The 15,618-nt window shown below is 32.7% G+C and overlaps 1 long non-coding RNA gene across 1 annotated transcript; it reads right to left on the bottom strand.

Annotated features, from left to right (window-relative positions):
- Positions 1-14,496: 14,496 nt before the first annotated feature.
- LOC134250355 (uncharacterized) lies at positions 14,497-15,329 on the bottom strand. The gene is made up of 3 exons (XR_009988496.1): positions 15,193-15,329; positions 14,872-14,945; positions 14,497-14,680 (listed from the first exon to the last, which is right to left on the bottom strand). It is a non-coding gene; the product is annotated as an uncharacterized LOC134250355 (long non-coding RNA).
- Between the last annotated feature and the right edge of the window lie 289 nt (positions 15,330-15,618).

Below are 15,618 nucleotides of genomic sequence, written 5' to 3'. Positions count from 1 at the left end.
ATGTACAATTGTCTTGGTTTTTTCTCTCTCTCCCTCTGGGCAGTGGTGGCAGTTTTTGCCGAAAAAATACAGTAGTGATAAAAAAAATCGTAAAAAATCTTGATTAACAAAAACAAATGCTTTGCCACGTCATGGAATATATGTAAACACTCTCATTGTATGGATTGAAACACTTTTCACAACAATATTATTGTCGTTGGATATACCCCTTTTTCACAATTAACAAAAAATATGTTTTTGACAGTACCGCAAGGTCTACACTTTTCCATTTACATGCATAATAATCCTACATCTGACGCATACTCTGCTCTTTTGTCTGCTTTGGAAAAAAAACTTTAAAAGTTAAGTCTTTATGAAAGGAGGAATGATTCTCGTAATTATTTCGGAAGAATGGAAATAACTTTATCCCTTCCATTACGACCATTTTCCTTCAAATTTTTCTCACAAACCTCATGTTTGGTTGACTATTATAAAGTCCCGACTTAACCTTTAACCTAAATGAATGGTATGAGGGTTTCCCTTTACTATCTTTCAAGGCCCTTAAAATTACCATTTTAGGTTTTAATTAGATCCTCTCGCAAGAGTTTGTGACTTTACTTTCAACCTAAATGAATGGAAACAGGGTTTTCCTTTACTATCGTTCAAGGCCCTTCCCATTTAGGATCTATTTTTGTAACGTGCTTTACCTATACAAATGGTCAACGGGGTTTCCTTTACTTTTATGACCCTTCCCATTTATAGGTTTTTTTCTCTTGATTTTAAGAACACTTCATCGCATCTTATGCAAGTTGCTTTATATTTGCTTATAAGCGTCAACAATCTTATTATCAGGTAATTCATAAAACATTGCCCATGTAAAAAAAATTCTCAACAATATGACAACATTCTAAATACCGTCGTCGTAAAAAAAATTCTTGCAAAACAAACTTAAGGTAGACATGTTGAAAAACAATGCAATCCTACCTGTACTGTAATTTTTTTTTCAAAGTCTTACTCGTAGGACTGAAAAATTAATTTGTCCAACAACTGGATAATTCGTCTTCACATCGACACTTGGATTCGAAAGCAGGGGCTCCGGCACAGAATTATAGTCGTTATTTTTAAATACGTATATGAAATTGTTTCTTTCTTTTGGCCACCAAAGGACGGGCTGGTAAAAGTCTTATCGAATGTCCTTTTAGTACAAGAGTTTTTAGTTCGTTTCGTCTGTTTCAATGGACTCGCGGTCGGCACAAATTTGTTAAAACGTCTTAGTCCTAGTTGGTCCTGCCCAGGGAGCGTCAGGCCTCGTCGATCGTCTGACGGCTCTGGTCTGTGTCTCGCCTGTTTTCAAGTCCTCTGTTCGAAAATCCAGCGGGATTGTGCACTAATCCTCGTCTGGGGAGGGCGGCTTAGAGAACTGTTAAAGGCTATTTCCATTCTTCTGAATCTGACCCCATTTCTCCACCATTTATTATTAAAAAAATAAAAGGAAAATTGTTCTTTTTTTTCTTTGATTTCCATCAGCAGATTATTTTATTGGCTCGAACTCGCGTAAACTCGCTTGGCATGTGGAGGTACCAGGATGGCTCAATTTGTTATGCTCTTTTGTTATATTTTTTCCTTTTAAACTTGTTGACCAGAGCGGCCGTCATGGTTGGGGAGTGGAGATGTTACCCAACCTGTATAAAATGCAACCAAGACAGTCAAGATTCAGCTTTCCACTCTTTATTAAATTAAACATTCTATTTGTAATATTTATAATTACAATAATAATTTTACATAAAAACTAAACCATATTAAAACTATAACTACTTATAATATAAAAAGTTTAACTTGTAAATAAAATAAGCCATGTGAAAATTTAATAATTTTTACCAAAACGCGCGCAAGTCTACAAAATAATCTCACCTGTATAAAATGCAACCAAGACAGTCAAGATTCAGCTTTCCACTGAAGTCCTGTCTATCCCGGCCAGAATTTTTATACTAGGTGTACCTTTGTCGATTTACATCTCCATATTTTTAATTCCTTCGAAATTTGCAATAATAACTTTAAATTTTAATTTGAATTTTAATGACTATTATTGTGACCTTGAGTACTTTAAAAATTTCTAATGCACTTTTAAAATAATTTCCAATCTTTTGCATAATCTTTAAATATTATTTGTTGAAGCTAATTTATTCAAATATCTGACCTCTGGTCACTTCATTACCATTGGTTCCTTATTCACCCTAACCAAATACATCTTTTCATAAACAAGCAAGTGGCAGCTGCATTCCCATGATCTATTTCGTGGGACCGTCCGATTTAAAAGTTTAATTCCTATTGATCAGCCTCTTTAATTACTTTTATCTGTAGAGCTCGCGTTCGTTATCTTTTGTCAGACTTAAAGTGCAAACTCATTTCATTTTCATTTTTATATTTACTGCAATTGTTATTATGATACATATCCATAGTGTACTTACAAAATGTTGCACTCCTTTGTATAATTTTCACGGGCGAAGAATCTGATGCAATCAAGGCTGACTATACAATCAATTCCCTGCACCACTGTTTGATTGAACCTTATGACGAACTACAATTAGTTAAATTGTATAATATATTAGTATACTAGCTTATATTTCATAACCAAATGAATATCAACAAAACACATAATACACAAACCAAGGATGTGCATTTCACGCAGATTTCAAATATACTTATAAAACAAGAATTAAATGATGAACAGATACTAAAAAAAACTTAATTTCTTAAATTCATGAAAAGGAAATAATACTTACTGAGCAAAAGTTGATATTCCAGCCTTAATCATTGTGTATATAGCTTGAAAACACGTTAAATATGAACAGCATTGCAAGGAGACGCGCACTTCTTGTCCATCAGTTGAATTCAAATTTTGACCTAGATAAGCTGCAAACAGCTATACTCTGCCAGCAAGAATACTGTAGACGTACTTTTTTTCACGGGGTCATAATTCCGCGGAATCTCAATTTTTGTTTAATCCGCGTGTAGAAAATTACGCGGATTTCTTAAACTGTCACTATATGCCTTTCAGATATACATGTATTAAGTACGCTTGGACAAATTTCCGAGGAAAAGTTATGACCGCGTATATAGCGTAAATTAATACCACGCGGAAAAAAATACTTCTACAGTATTGCATAACAATGTTATCCTGACACTGAAACTGACCAACTAAGCGAGAGGCACTCCTTATCTGATATCTCGAAGGTTTTTGGGGAGTGGATCTTAAGTAAAGCAACTTCACCGGGGTTAAATGTCAGTGTGAAAATTCTTATGTGTTTATTTGATTTTTTTATATTTTGTGAAAAGAAAGATTATAGAATTAATACGCACAACAAAAGCACACTCTAATAAAATAAGACTTCTTAGATTCGCTCTGTATACGTATAATCTGCGCAAGAGTATACGGCACGGATCCATATGAGTCTAATTTTAAGAACATTAATTCGGAATAATTATTTTTATTAATTCTATAGTAAAATGGAATTACAGTGAGATGTTGGATAAAGATGTTATTATTTATTAAAAAGCTTATATTTAACATATTTTATAAATATGTCAAAAAATAGCATTCAAATTTTATAAAAAAAAAAAAAAAAATAATAACCTTTTTTGAAACATACACACTGTAATTATAATGAAGTGTTAAATGTAGATACCATGCTTCATATAAACTCATATTCAAAATTTTATAATGGTACTAGCTATTGGCACAACTCTTTTGAGTAAATCAATTTATAATGCATGTGTTTCATTTATTAAGTATAATTATTATATATATAATATTTACTAACAATGCATACAGCTGTGTGTATATTGCGAAAAATCGCATGGATTAGAAGTTAAAAACACTTTTACATTTTGAACTTAAAAACTAAAGTGCTCAATACTCGTTACTCGTTGTTTCAACGTTAAATTTTCCTAACTTTAATTTCCTAAAGTTGAAAATATGTTGCATCTTCCACGTTGTTTCAACGTTGAAATCAAGAGACAGTCAACTTTGCATTTTTAAACCTTGTTTAACTCTACAATATCAGAAAATACTCAACGTTGAAAACATGTTGAATCTTCAACGTTGTTTCAACGTTGAATATCGACGAGCATTCAACGTTGAAAATATGTTGCAGCTTCAACGTTGTTTCAACGTTGAAATATCGACGAACATTCAACGTTGAAAATATGTTGCATCCTCAACGTTGTTTCAACGTTGAAATATCGACGAACATTCAACGTTGAAAATATGTTGGAGCTTCAACGTTGTTTCAACGTTGAAAAAAGGTTGAGGATTCAACGTTGAAACCTCAACGTTGAAACAACGTTGAAGTATAGTTAATCAACGTTGCAACCTATATTCCACCTCCTTTCAACGTAGAAACAACGTTGCGTGCCTGCTGGATGTAGGTACATCGGTATTCGATATTATGAAACCTGTTTTCCCCCCCAAAAAACAAGGTATTGTTGTCTGAGAATTGAAAACTTAATAATTATAAATACAGCAAAACTCGTTCAGTACGAAACGGATATTGCGAATTTACGGGTCTAGCGAAGTTATCTTTGATCCCGAGCTATATAGATTTAATGAATTTATTATACGGTTAAGACGAATTACGGATATTTCATAGCTCCCAGTGACTTTGTTATAACCGAGTTTTGCCGAAGATTTATGAAGTGACATTTCCCAATAATTTATTTACATTTACAAAAAACTGATTTTGAAAGAGGGATAAAATAATACCAAGTGTTTTTAATCTCGCGGTCATCAGGTCTGCAAAGAGTGCTCTGTCTGGAACCCGTTCACTTAATTTGACAACTGTTGCATCGACACTGACTCCGTCTACGATTGTAGAGGAAGGAAAAGCTGATCTTAATGTAGTGCCACAGTGTTGTGATCCTTCTTTGGATACAGATGGCTGCACTACAGGCGATGGAAGATTGGTAGGAGGTGCCTGCATTTCGCCTGCAGTATGAAATACATGGGCACAAGTTAAAAATCCAACACCGCCATCGTTCAACTCAACGAATCCACCAAGAGTTCCCTCTCCAGCTCCGTCTGTGAGAAAAGTGTTATACTAGTACAAGTTAGTGTCTTTAAGTAAGAATACTTTAAGATTGATTGAATACTGTTTAACGTACCTCTGCAGAATATTTCACTGATATGGAGACATCGCCATTGCCGGTGAAGGGCTGCAAATTTAGGCCTATGCTCGGCACTCAGGGCCTTTGAGCAAGGAGGGATCTTTATCGTGCCACACCTGCTGTGACACGGGGCCTCGGTTTCTACGGTCTCATCCGAAGGACCGCCCCATTTAGTCGCCTAGCTTTTACGACAAGCAAGGGGGTACTGAGGACCTATTCTAACCCGGGTCCACACGGGGAAAGAATACTTTAAGAACAAAGAATGGTGTGTTTGAAATTTAAAAAAAAAAATAATACTGATACTTTTCTCCTGAACAAGTAAATAAAAAAAATCTGATACTCAGAACTTGTAATAAAGGTGCAATTGAATAATTATCTACATATGGATGATATTGAACAATTTTTTAATGTGTAAACGTCAGACATTAAATTGAAAAAAATATGTTTAGTGTTCTACAAATGCAAAAGAGTACCAAGAAATTTATCCATAATTATAGTTACATATAAAACCTTAGAGTCGGTCGGAGTTCATAAATAAAAAAGGAAAAAATACTAGAATACAGTTTTAAATATTGGTGTCTAAATATTTCACCTAAAGATCCTACCTCATATACAAAATTCATATTGATCGACACTTATCAAATAAATTTATGAAACACCTTGGATACTTTCTTTTAAAAGTCGGGGGTTCGAATCCACCTGGTACAAAACTTTTAAACATTTAAATTTCGCCTTTTCAAAGACTATTTAAATTTTTTTTATATAGATTTGTGAATTTTTCCTTCAATTATCTATCCTTTATAAAAGCATGCCCATTCTTGATATAAGAAACATTAAAGAGATATCAAATTGTAACAATCCAATGTACAGTTCTCAGTCAGGCGGAACGAACCTCAGTATAAGCACACTTTCTCCGAGGACAAGAATAACACATTGTGTGTTACTCAATACAGGTATTCTTGGCAGCATTGAGCTGCAATGAATTTGAATTGTATATATTCCTCATAATTTAATCACATTGATTTTGTCTACATATTTCAGTAAATGCACTCCCTATGATTTCATTTAGGCCTATATTATTTGCACACATTACTGTAGATTCCTTATTATACACGAGGAATTAATTTCCGCGTAATTTCGCGAGAAGCGTCACTCGCGAAAAAATATTACTCGCGTTTATTTATATGGTGCTAAAATCTATATAAATTCTGCTGATCAAACGTCTATTCGCGATTTATAATTCTCGCGATTTGACGTTAAAGACCCAGTTCGCCATAAAAAGTACTCGCGAAAAATAAGGAATCTACAGTAATGACATGTTTTATTATATCCACGGATAAATGACCAAGACATAAAGAATAGAATTTCAGAGACAGAAGACATTACCTTTATGAACCATGAGAAGTAAAGACAAATATCAATTAGTACATATGGAGATAACAAACTCAGAAAATCAATGAAAAGGTTTCTTCTACCTCTACTCACGGAAATAAAAATTTAGGAAAAAACAAATTATTATATGTATTTAGCCTAATGCCATTAATCGGAACGGAAATCGACAAGCTTTTTGTAGAGAAAAAAAAAGCCCGGTCCTATAGGTCAGATCCTTATCTATAATGAAGTGATACTTTATGAAACCCAAAAGAGATGAGAAAAGAGATGCTCTTACCAGTATTCCGTGATATGCTTGCACCCATTCGTAAGGGATCAAGCAGATCCTTCGAGTTTGCATAAATATCGAAGTTGACATGCAAATAAAAGAATCCTTCTCGTATATCCGTAGGGAATCCACCCATTTCTGCTGGAAATTCTTCTTCACCGAGGGGTACAATGCCTTTGTAAGAACAATATAAAGCTATGCAGGGTTCACAAATCTCGACTTCGTTCTCTTCATTCTTTGGTAACTTCCTTTTCATTCGAAATTGTGATGTACGGACCATTTCCAAGTTTGAGTGTTTCTCAAACAGTTCGTTTTCTTTTTCTTTCAGAAAGTTGGCTATTTCTTTTATCGTACCAATGGAATGCCCTCGGTGTGTCTTCTCTTCTTCAGAGAGTGAAGTTTCTCCCCAACATTTATAAACAACAGTAAATTTTTCTCCGTCATATCGGTATTTTTCATTTTCAATGGTTTTCCTGCTCTCAATAACGGAAACAATGACAATTTCCCCCTTTTCTAATTTTCCTCTACTTGTGCAGACTTTTCCTAGATATAGATGTCTTATATTTATCGATCTATGCTCCTGATGAAACCAAGTTTCAAAATTTCGTAACATGTCGTCTTTTTTTAAGGAAATATCTAAATAAAAATAAACAAATTAAAATATTTAAAAAATCAATATATATAATAAAATCTTTCAAATATCTGAAAATCAATATATTAATTATATTCGCATAATTAGGAACAACAAAAAGATATTATCATTGATTGATGATCGAAGAGATGTCTACTGTCTACTGTTTCGGATTCATGTATTATTCATTTGTTGTTAAATTTGTCAGCTGTTTGTGCAGCATTTGACCGCATGTGCATTGTTGTGTATGATGTCACGTTATTCTGTTTTCTTATTTATTGGACTACGCTTGTTTTTGATGGCTTGTCTATCATTATAAACCTGGATTTACAGACGTACGTCATGGAGACGCAGTAACAGCCGACATTTTCACGACACTTTAACTTTAACTCACGATACTTACTTTTGCAGCAATATACCTTCATCACCTGCATGCGGCGTTTATATATCTTAGTTGATTCGATACGCAAGAGCATGTTCTACGTATGAGCAACTTCTAAAACGAGGTAAATTATTGACAAACAAGTTGATGAAACAAGAATATCAGCATTCTCGTGTTATTCCGTGCTCTCTGGTCACTACAGTAAGACCTCTAATACCTATTGAAAAGTACAATTCAAGATGCCGATAAAAATTGCTTAGGAATCGCAATAGCAACAACAGGAGCCTTTAAAAACGCGAGTAACATTCCTCAAATTCCACTGCCAGAAAAACCTGGAATGGATCATACAGGCGACACGGGACCTCGGTTTATACGGTCTCATCCGAATGACCGTGTCCACCTCCCACAGTGGGTTTCGAACCTGCGATGTAAGGATCAACACCTTACTTTGCAACTCTAGAGCAGACGCTCTAACCACTGCGCCACGCGGGCGATCACATGAATACGAACCTTTGTAAATGATTGAGATAGCATTGACAGGAAGTTATTATGAAAAACACCTACATAATCATATATACAGGTTAGAGATTTTGGACGGTGAAAGAAATGCTACCTAACACGTGATTGAACATGAAGAGAAGAAACGTTATGTATTTGACTAATGAAATAAAGGTGATAAAAATCTCATATCAAGACTTGAAATTGGAGGGACGGATGTACTTTGGTTAGAGATTTTCATTTGGTGCTAAACGCACCTAGTTGTAAACAAATAGAATTTGATAGTGAAAGTGCTGCGAAAGGGTAGTTATTTTTTCTGTCATGCGTTGTTTTGCAAGATATCGAACTGTCATAATAAGAAAGTCATTCATCCAAAATACAATATCATATAAGTAGATTTATCGAGGTTCCAATTTAGTCATTATTAGGGTGCTGAAATCGCTTAGATTGAATATCGCTAAAAAATCAATTGCGTATTATTTGCAAAAGCTTCTTTAGTTAGCATTTTAAAATCGTTAAATAACTTCTTGCAAAAATTAAAATACCAGTTATAAAGTAGGAATAGCCAAATTGGCGTCTCGCTAAAATTCCACTTATACGGCATATGAAAAAAATAGGGTGAATTACTTTCTCTTCTGACTTGAAATAAAACCGTGGGTAGGTTCTTTGGATTAATTTTGTTGGGACAGAGAACGAAATGGTTATGAACTTCATATTGCTGGAAGATGCCACTATTATTTTGTCTTTTGATGTTGTCAATCATAATCCTTTTCAGTGTAGACAATAATATAATTTCCAACAAAGCAATCTTTTCCTCCATTCTTTTTGGGAGTTAATTATATCAACTTTCTTTGTGCATTTTTTCTATTAGACTAACTTTTAAATGTTCCGTAGACCAGAGTTCTCCATACTAATTAAGCCTTGTGTCAGAATTTACGCTACTAGAAGCACCATAATTTCGGGCTATTCTCGCGTCCAAATTCGCAACTGAATCACTATTCATTATCCTTGTAATTACAAAAGAATACATACATAAACACACTTTTTTGTAAATTCGCAAATTCGTTACACAAATGGTATTGTCGTACATATTGAAAAAGTAAAAACATATTCTGAAAAGCATAGAAAATTTTGGTCGAAAAAGTCGAACTACTTAAAGACATTTTTGAAAATAAATTTTGCCGTTATTATTTGTGTGTAAGTTTTCTTGATTGAAATACCGAATTATAAAAAAAGAGACTTCAGAATAGTAAATTACTTTTAAGAGTTCCTTTTTAAGCATTTTATTTACACCAATTAAATGACAATGTTATGCTTGACTTACAGTGCTAACATTATTCTAGAGCCGTGCCTCTACAGAAAAGACGTTTGAATATTTTTTTTAAATAATACAATCTATTTATATGCAACTACCAATTAACCGTTACATGGAAGCTTGAAAATCATTTGTCTTTGTTCTTTCATGCGTTGAGTCCGGCGAAGGTCTAAGAGATAATTAATTATGCAAGGTGAAGCCCTAGTAATTAAGAGCTCTAACTTTTAGAATTGAAGGACGGTATAATTTTTTGATAGAAATTTCAGTTGGAAAGAATTTATATGTTTGGATTTTCTAATTATCACAGATCTTACTGTGTCGGCTAAATTTTCATTGTGTCGCATGCATTAAAATTGAATCGATATCGTGTCGGAGAAAATTTTACTGTGTCGAGAGCAACACAATAAAACTGCTCATGGGGAAATCTACTTAAAGAAAGTAGAAAAAAAATATGATCCACTAATTGATATGACAAAACCAAACTTAACGACTTCAAGGAGACAAGGCTTAAAAAAAAACAACAAAAAATAAGCCTTTAACGCTTTCCGGCAATGGTCGCGGAAAATTGACTTAATGTTTTGGATAGAAAAGTATTGACACGTATCATATACTAGGTATATGTTGTATTTAGTATTACCTTTTTCCTTTAGCCTGTCCAAGACTGATTCTTTGATTTTGCATACGATATTAAAATAACGTTTGCCAGTGTGTTTTTCCAATGTTTGACAGAAACCTCTTATATCTTCCATATGTTGATCAAATTCTTCTTTTGAGACAGAGGTCAAGCTCGAAAGAAGTGCAATAATCGCACTTAAATTCTTCATGTCATCGCCAATCGATTCCAGTTTGGTTGAACAAAAAATCTTTGGATATATATCTAATGCCATTGTACATAATGATGAAATGTCGAAGTCTGTATAGCCATTACTTACAGCACTTTCAAAAATCTCTTTTTCGTTGGGATTTAAACATTGAAAAGCATCAGATGATTTCCTTATCTTCTCCAAAACCTTTGGGTGTGCCTCCTTTTCTAAGACATTTCTGTAGGCCGGTACCAATTCCTCACTGATTACTTTCCGGAGTATTTCAAACCAAGTACTACCTAAGTCTGAATCGGAAGCCATTCTAGTTGTTTCTTGCGGTTTGACTCTAATCCAGGTTCTAAAAATGATAATGCAAAGTTATATTAATTTGTATGACAGACCTTTATTTTTTATTCTTAATGCTTTCAAATGTGGGGCGTTAGTGTAGGCATCATTGCACTGATTTGTTTTTAAAAAGGATATAGTAGCAATGGAGAGTGCCATGTATTGAATTTAGGTATCAGTTTAACAAAGTACTCTCACTAATTGAATATTGCTATTAAGTTTTCAATCCCTGAAAAATATACTAGTTCATCATGATGCAAAATTTTTTGATACTTCTTCTAAAAATAATAGGATAGGAGGAATTTTATGAATCTGAAAAAAACGGATGTGTGGTAAGAGATTAATCTGTCCGCTTCAAAATACTTTGTCGCAATACGGGCTTTGTCTCTTACGAAAGCCGGATAGGCTCATTTCTGAGAAGATAAAAAAAAATTAACTCGTTATAACGAGTTAATTATCTCGTTATAACGAGTTAGTATCTCGTTATAACGAGTTAATTATCTCGTTATAACGACTTAGTTATCTCGTTATAACGAGTTAGTTATCTCGTTATAACGACTTAATTATCTCGTTATAACGAGTTAGTTATCTCATTATAACGAGTTAGTTATCTCGTTATAACGAGTTAGTTATCTCGTTATAACGAGTTAGTTATCTCGTTATAACGACTTAGTTATCTCGTTATAACGACTTAGTTATCTCGTTATAACGAGTTAGTTATCTCGTTATAACGACTTAGTTATCTCGTTATAACGACTTAGTTATCTCGTTATAACGAGTTAGTTATCTCGTTATAACGAGTTAATTATCTCGTTATAACGAGAAAATTAACTCGTTATAACGAGAAAATTTTCTCGTTATAACGAGTTACTTTTTCTCGTTATAACGAGTTAATTTGCTCGTTATAACGAGTTAAAAACTCTAAAGTTGATATATGTAAGTAATAGGAAGTATTGCATATAAAATCGAGTCGATCAAGTTTGTTTAAAGTGTGTATGATAAATATTTCATTGAAAAACAGCAAAATAGTTTTTTTTCTCTCGAGGGGTTGTGTCTGTGATTGTAGTTCGTTTAATTATAAACGATGCAGTTGATTTGTATTGTTTTACTCAAAAAAACCAAAGACAAATACGTGTACGTGTATACGGAACCTTATGACTGCCTCGTGATGTTGTGTTATGAGTGGACAGTAGCCCCCGAATTTTACGCGGGCCCAAGACCTAATTGCTGATGTCTCCATACCCCCTTCTTCAAAACATTTCTGACTCTAAAAATGATATATATCACACTGTAAGTGTATATAAGATATGTTGCGTAACTAACGCCTACCTTAGCTTGCCATTATAATGCATTAATTAAGAAATTAGATATTGATTATGGAAGCTATAAGGTCATCCAAACGTTAAACATATATATAAAAAAAATAGTGTGTTTTATCGGAGAAAGTTGTTATACTTAAATTGCAAAACTTTGAAGCAACTACATTTGGCCATATATTTTTAATAGTGGGTACTTAGAGACGTTCACGTATAAATGTGTAAATGTGTTCGATTAAAAGATTGCCATTTTTATCAAATTGTGATTATTGACAGCAAGATACTTGCAGTTCGAACAGGATTAATATTATTAAAACCATATTGCAAATTATATTTGCATCTCTTTATCAATTTTAAAGTAAAGTACGACTGATAATTATCAACTAAACTTCAATGGCATTAAAACTACAGCCATTTTTAATTCCTTTATTGCTGTTAATTTGGAAATAAAAGGGCAACTTATTATTTCGTTATAACGAGAAAACTAATTCGTTATAACGAGATAACTAAGTCGTTATAACGAGATAACTAAGTCGTTATAACGAGATAACTATCTCGTTATAACGAGATAATTAGCTCGTTATAACGAGATCATTAACTCGTTATAAAGAGATAATTAATTCGTTATAACGAGATAACTAACTCGTTATAACGAGATAATTAGCTCGTTATAACGAGATCATTAACTCGTTATAACGAGATAATTAATTCGTTATAACGAGATAACTACCTCGTTATAACGAGATAACTAAATCGTTATAACGAGATAACTAAGTCGTTATAACGAGATCACTAATTCGTTATAACGAGATAATTAATTCGTTATAACGAGATAACTAACTCGTTATAACGAGATCATTAACTCGTTATAACGAGATAACAAACTCGTTATAACGAGATACTAACTCGTTATAACGAGATAAGTAATTCGTAATAACGAGATAAAACTAAGTCGTTGTAACGACATAATTAACTCGTTATAACGAGATAATTAACTTGTTATAACGAGATACTAAGTCGTTATAACGAGATTACTTAGTCGTTATAACGAGATAATTTACTCGTTATAACGAGTTAAATATTTTTTTATCTTTTCAGAAATGAGCCTATCCGGCTTTCGTAGTCTCTGACTGTTTTGCCTTTTGGCATATGATTTTTATGAGAGGGCCACTATTGTCAAAGAAAACTTTCTTCACGGTTCGTTAGTGTTTAGCTAATCTGGTACGTATTAGCATTCCTTGATATCCAGATTTTGCTAAAATTATTATGTTTAGGTTTAAAAATATCACGGTTCTATAAACAGTTCATGAATTAAAGGAGGTTTTGGTTTATTTTGGAATTAATTTTAATAAATTTTTTGTTCAGTTGCTTGTCCTTTAAAGTCCCTCTAGAGCTTTTTCACTTATATGTAGATGTAGACCAATTTATATATATATATATATATAGAGAGAGAGAGAGAGAGAGAGAGAGAGAGAGAGAGAGAGAGAGAGAGAGAGAGAGAGAGAGAGAGAGAGAGAGAGAGAGAGAGATAATGTCAGTTACGGGGACCCTGTATAAAACCATGTTTCGGGGTCTCAGGTTCCTGAGATGATCAGTTTTATAAAAAACTTAACCAAAATGGAGACCGCCAAACAATACGTAGAATTGAACCGCTTACGAAAAAATTTGCTGTTGAGACAACCGGTCTCATTTTCAATCTTCAGGAGTTTGTCCATACAATGCTAAATTACACAAAATCAACATTCTTATTGTGACGTCATAAAGCGCCAATACCCAGCTAACACAAAAACATTTTTAAAATGTTTTTAAAACATTTTCAAAATGTTGCGAAAACATTTTTAAAAATGTTTTAATCACGTGATTTTGTATGTTTTTTTAAACGTTTTTAAAACATTTTAGTGAAATATTTCAGAAAAATGTTGTCAGAACATTTTCTTAAAATGTTGCAAAAACATTTTCAATAATGTTTTAATCACGTGAATTTGTATGGTTTTTTAAACGTTTTTAAAACATTTTAGTGAAATATTTCAGCAAATGTTTCTGGAACATTTTCTTAAAATGTTACGAAAACATTTTTGAACAATGTTATAATCACGTGATTTTGTATGGTTTTTTAAATGTTTTTAAAACATTTTACAAAATATTTCAACAAATGTTATCATAACATTGTTATAAAATGTAACAAAAACATTTTCAAAAATGTTTTTTTTCACGTTTAATTTGTTTGGTTTTTAAAACGTTTTCAAAAGTATTTTTACTGAAAATTTACTTTTCTCATTAAATAATAATATATTTATATTTTAAAAGAAATAAACACAAATTATATTTAATTTTTGAACCTTTAATACAAACCCATATTCAATATGTTAATCACATTTAAATTCCATTCTCGGTACAAGTGTTTATTTATTTTCTTTCGAGTCAAAACGGCATCTAATCCATTCACTGAATTTTAAAAGAACAGAATCACAGAAATCCTATGTTCACAGTATAGGTCGAACAGAGCGGCGGATCTATAAGACTTAGTTAGCATCACATACACTAAAATGGCTGATAAGGAATCCGCCCCTCGGAAAGAATAGCACAACCTGTAAAGATATGAAAAATTGTGTTTGTATCAGAGTTCTACATCTAATGTATCTTAAGATGATCAATGCAAATATACAAAAAATATTTTAAATAATTATATCAAATTTAAGTTCTTTCCTCATTTACATTGAAAAAAGCAGAAAAATAATTACTATGACAATATTATTGAAGTGTAATAGTATTTACGTACACCTTTGCCTTCACCAAAGGCGGGTCTTTTGAATGTGGGAATTTGAAAATACGGATGATGCAATCAACACCATGCTGTAAAGAAATTTCATTTTTAAATCAACATATTGTTTGATGATTTTAAACATTAAAACATTTCACAAAGACAACGAATACTTGAATCAAGGATATAACTGTGTTGACTTAGGAATGAAATATTCAAATCAATTACATGTGTATAACCTTAACGCTTTGTCATTGCTTAATGCTACATACATTTGTACAGTATAAAAGTCAATTTTAAATGATCTTTTAAAGTCTATGATAAAGGAATAATTCTTACCATTCAAAGTTAATAAATCCCGAGGTTATTATTGTGGTTTTATGGTGCAAAGTCTTCTCATTCAAATCGGCACGGAGTAAGCGCGCACATCTTGTTTACCAGAATTCAAAATTTGGCCTAGATAAGCTGCAATCCACTATACTCTATAACGCGCTGCCCAGCAGGAAAATTGCATAACAAGTTATCATGGCACTGAAACTGACCAGTGTGCCAATCCCTATCTAATGCCTCAGAGTAAAATCCTGGGAGTGGATCACAGATTTGATGAAGAACATTTAAAAAAAAACATTAAGAGTTTTATCAAATGCTTATGACTTTTTACATTTATTTATATCTTAAATTCTGTGTTTGCCTATCCTTTCATTTATTGATTTTTTTTTATTTGTTTTAATTAAAGGACTTTATATATGTCTGTTTAATCATTAA

This window comes from Saccostrea cucullata, unplaced genomic scaffold (genome assembly GCF_032062105.1).
Source record: "Saccostrea cucullata isolate Sc308-1 unplaced genomic scaffold, CSIRO_AGI_Scuc_v1 ctg6420, whole genome shotgun sequence".
Taxonomy (NCBI): Eukaryota; Metazoa; Mollusca; class Bivalvia; order Ostreida; family Ostreidae; genus Saccostrea; species Saccostrea cuccullata.
Note: the sequence above shows the minus strand (reverse complement) of the source record. Positions and strands in the feature narration are given on the sequence as shown.